Raw genomic sequence first — 4,255 nt, forward strand, 5'->3', positions numbered from 1 at the left:
TACTAAATTCATCTCCAGCAGCCCGAAAGCGTTCGCAATAGCTCCCAGCGAGTGTCAACAAGTCGGTATTTATAAATTCCGTACTTAGCATTATTTCAACCACAATGCACACTGCATGTTGAGCAGCAAAACATGATACACCATTTAGTAAACTTGCCGTATGCTGACCTCGGTATAGGCTACAACATCTTACCGTGTCACCTGTGGTCGTTTTTACAGTATTTTACTGTTCTGTTGGCTTCCGGCGTGACTTATCTACGGCATAACGTTAGAGGCCCCGTTATCCAGAAAATCCAGCGTCGGCGTTGTCGGCGTTGTGAGCGGAAAACCAAGAACATGACTCTGGCAGGTGATTGCTCTCTTGCCGAGAGAGCAACTTAGAAGGCAGGTGGCCCACCTATGTCACGTGACCTCGTGACGTCATACCAACCTGCCCGCCGGACTGTGAGCAAAGCAAACTGCCCGCCGTGGCAGGTGGCTGTTGAACTGATTGTTCCCCCAAGAAGAGCACAAGGCTCTTCGTTGGGAGAACCTGTGATCGCAGGACACTGGCGCATCGCTTAACAGCTGCACCACTGCGCTAGGAGGGATGTGAGGACTCCCTGGTATCTATGAATATAAAGTAGAGAATGACCTTGTGCATATATGGCAATAACGCGTCATACCAATAAGCAGAGCTTAAGTGTCCCTTCCAATTTTTGATGTGCCTGACCTTCCTGAGAAGCGTCCGACACGAAGTTGCGCCATACTTCAAGTTACTATTGCTCTTATATACTTTGTGCACGGCAAGAGAAAAATCGCTGCAATGTAGAGTAATGCTGCGAAAAATCTGTGTGGTTTTGCTGCTTCAATACATAAGAAAGGGATAAGAAGCACTGCTCCTTCTTGCATCTTCCTTGTCAAACTACCATCTTTTCACTACTGCTACGTCGGCGAGTGCCGTTTGAGTATGACGACAGCAACTGTGAGCTGGTGATTTTATCCGTGCGATTGCCGTTTTAACAGTTATACGGACCGGATTAAGTTCTAGTCGCAATTTTTAGTGTGTAACGCGGTTTATGTACGATGCTGGAATAAAGGAGGACACGCGTTTTGCATGTGTCATTCGGAACATAAGCGAATAATTTTGCACATCTTCTATAAGGATTCGGTTCTGCTCTGCGCGCCATAAGAGCTTTTCCTCCTGCTGTAAAGCTTGAGCAAAAAAATCCCATGTACTTTACTGGTGATCGAATTGAAGCGTAGAGATTTTGATTTTGCGAAAGCTAAATAACTCTGGCCTTGCGAGGAGGACACTTTCGCCCTCAGGACTTCATCTCATGGCTTCATAGTTTCACCTGCTGGTCTTTGTGCCTTTGGATGTAAGTTTTCTTTTGAAGAATGATTTTTTTTTTTCGTGCGTGTCAATTTTGTTTCTTATACATTTTACTCGGTAGTCTGTTTGTTAAGCTGCTCCAAGACGTGAGTGTCCGCCTTTTCTGCTCGTTTCCTCTGCACTCCACTGCCTTTATCCTTCCACATCAGATTTCATCATACCAAACCTTCAGGCATCACATGTGCGCCTTCTCTGGTTTTCTTTGTTCTAAACGCGCCCCTTCCCATCTTCATTTCGTTCGTGCTTAGTTATTGATCGCCGCTCATCTCCACAGTGGCCGTTTCAAATCAGCTGCTGGGCTCGAAATTCTACGATGCAAAAATTCTGCTTTCAGCTGTTATTAGATGACGATGTTGCACGGCCAACGTTCGATGGAGACCCACTCCTTGGAGCGCAGCAGATATGCTGGCTTTCTTTCCAGACCATCGAACTCTATTTCTCGCTTGATTAGAGCATATTTTCTTGGAGGCAAGCTTTTTTCTCAGCCACGTCGTGATCCAGAGAATAAAAGACACTGTATACAGAACAAAAGCCCTGATTTGGGGCACGCGTTTCTCTATTGATACATAATTTAAATCAACACATCTCTAAAAAAAATCTCTAAATCTTCGCATTTATTACTTTACTCTTAAACGACACGCGACGAACGAGCGCAAATTTCAATGAAAAATTATTGCTTCATAAGTTCTCAGATCATTTTAAATAATGTGAAGCATTCTTTAGCTAGTGCATCTAGATTTCGAGATATATCCGTCTTCCATGCGCGCACGCCGAGAGGGTGAACAGTGGTTGCATAGGCGCGCGCTCGTCTAAGAAGATGTCGAGCCAAAACAGCTCACCGAAGTCAAAAAGCAGAAAAAGACTAGCTGTGGCTAGCGCGCAACCGCCACCAACACCACCGCCAACTTCATCATCATAATCAATTCGAAGCAAACCAGGCGAGATTTTCTCAACAAGTTTAGGGGGCCTCCCGACGACAGCGCACCTGTGAAACAGCTCAGGAGCACGCAGTCAGGTTCTGACACACGCGTGCAGTTAGGCGAAGAAACGCGGAAGAACAAATGTGTACTGAAGCTGCCGATGCCAACTTTGCGAAGAACCTGTTTATTTATATTTATTTATTGATACTGGAGGCCAAGAGTCGTACACATACTCACCGGGAGCGACAATGCAGCAACAGATAATATAAAGTACTCATGAAAAGAATGCACCACATAGTTTTGTTACAAAAATACCTAAATTCTTGCCTTTGTACAGTAACTGTATGATAAAAAGAACTGCACACATGAAATTACACGCAGGCTGGCAAATCACGTAATGCAAGGTAGGTCCGCTGCATGCAGTGCCGTACAGCGTGTTCGATAGACTGTGATCCACGTCGGTAACCATGCATAGACAACTTGTACAAGACCGACTCCACGGGATATTATGTGCGTTCCCAACAGAACATGCCGCAAGTTTTGTACTTAGCTCAACGCGTAAGGGATACTTAGGGAACCAAAAAATTACCAGACTATCGAAGTTATGGCTTTGTTTATCCGGATGGGGTGAATAAAGAGAACTCAGACCCAAGAAACTGCGTCATTTTTTCAACATGCAAGGAAATTTTGAGGAAAATAAGATTCCCAGACTCGCGAAATAACGGGTTAATTTAAACGAATGATCGAATAAAGAAAGTATCGCACGGCATGCTCTCACACTTCATAGACATACGCCGTAGTAGTAGTTACTGGTACGTTTTTTTTACTCCATTTTGAGGTTTAATGGTAGCCTTACCATTTTTATGTGCTGGTCGTGTTATATTAAAATCTTCTGCGTATATTTCGGTGTTTTCTTTGACGCTTAGCGCGTCGAAAAGGAAAAGACAAGGAGAGCCAGAGTGAGCTCTGCCTTTCGGAAAAATCTTAGACCAAATTGCTCTCATTCTTAGTATCCATTTCCTATCGCACAACCCCAGGCAAAAAAAAAAACGATTATTCGCGCTGTTTTTTTTCTGTCCCTGATAGGCGGTGTGCTGTGCAAAAAATGTTGCCTGCCAACAAGTGACGCCTGAAGTTACAATGCACCTGGAAGCACGATATACTGGGCGAATTGATTGGTGTTCATTCTGACGACCAGAGCGAAGTTCGACAACGGACCGAAAGAACGCATGTGTTGCCTTTTCTTTCTGTGCCGTGTCGAATTTTGCGCTGGTCGGTAGAATTACAATGCACCATTAGCCACAATACAAAAAATTTCATGTGTGCTGAAGGCACTGTTTACAACATCTTGTATTAAGCTACACTCACGGTACTAACCCGGTAGGTGCCTAAATAATAGTCTCCGAGAACAAGAAAACAACTTGGAAATAACTTAGCTCTATATTGTGAGGCCTGTAATGGCATGCTGTTTATTAATAAATGTTCCATCGTGGCCAGAAGCTAACGTTAGTGAACTGAGGAAATTAGGCAAGCCGCAAAGAGCAATGGCTTGCAAGAAAATTGTGCTAGCATGCCGGTTTCCTCATCGTCAGAAAGAAAGTAGCCATTCTTGGTCACTGTAAATTGGTGGTTCTAGACGCCATCCGGCCTCCGCCGTTGAAATTTCGCAATTTTTAAGAGCGTTAGCTCTTATTCATCACGTTTCTCGATTTCTTGAGGTTCGCTACCACCTCCCTTCGGCGTGAAATTTTATAAATCCGAGAAATTGAAGATGTAGGCCCCCCTTAGTAATTCGATATAGGAACCCAATTGGGGACTGAATGGTGATGTCCCTGAATTTGTGAAGTCATATTTAACTAGTCAAGTGACTATGTTTAATCGCTAATGACTCAGTTCTTAATGAGGTCTTCATAAAACGAGTTAGATATTTGGAATCCTCTAGATGATTTGATCGTGTTAG

This window comes from Amblyomma americanum, chromosome 7 (genome assembly GCF_052857255.1).
Source record: "Amblyomma americanum isolate KBUSLIRL-KWMA chromosome 7, ASM5285725v1, whole genome shotgun sequence".
NCBI classification, from domain to species: Eukaryota; Metazoa; Arthropoda; class Arachnida; order Ixodida; family Ixodidae; genus Amblyomma; species Amblyomma americanum.